The sequence below is a fragment of the Arachis duranensis genome, chromosome 7, assembly GCF_000817695.3.
Source record: "Arachis duranensis cultivar V14167 chromosome 7, aradu.V14167.gnm2.J7QH, whole genome shotgun sequence".
NCBI classification, from domain to species: domain Eukaryota; kingdom Viridiplantae; phylum Streptophyta; class Magnoliopsida; order Fabales; family Fabaceae; genus Arachis; species Arachis duranensis.
The window spans coordinates 2208358-2208598 of NC_029778.3; positions in this window are offsets into that span (position 1 = coordinate 2208358).

Consider the following 241-nt stretch of genomic DNA (forward strand, 5'->3'; position numbering starts at 1 on the left):
CTAATAATGAAAAAAATTTTAATTTTGTTAATGTAAAATATTTTATATAATTATTTAATTATATTTTTTTATAATTATTTATGCAATAATTATTTTTATTGATGTAAGAATTATGCAATTAAGTATTATTTTATATATAAAATTAAATTTTTAATAATTGAAATTTATATCCTATCTCATCAAAATTTGAAATTTTTATATTTAAATAATTTTTTTATAACAAAATATATGAAAATTAAAC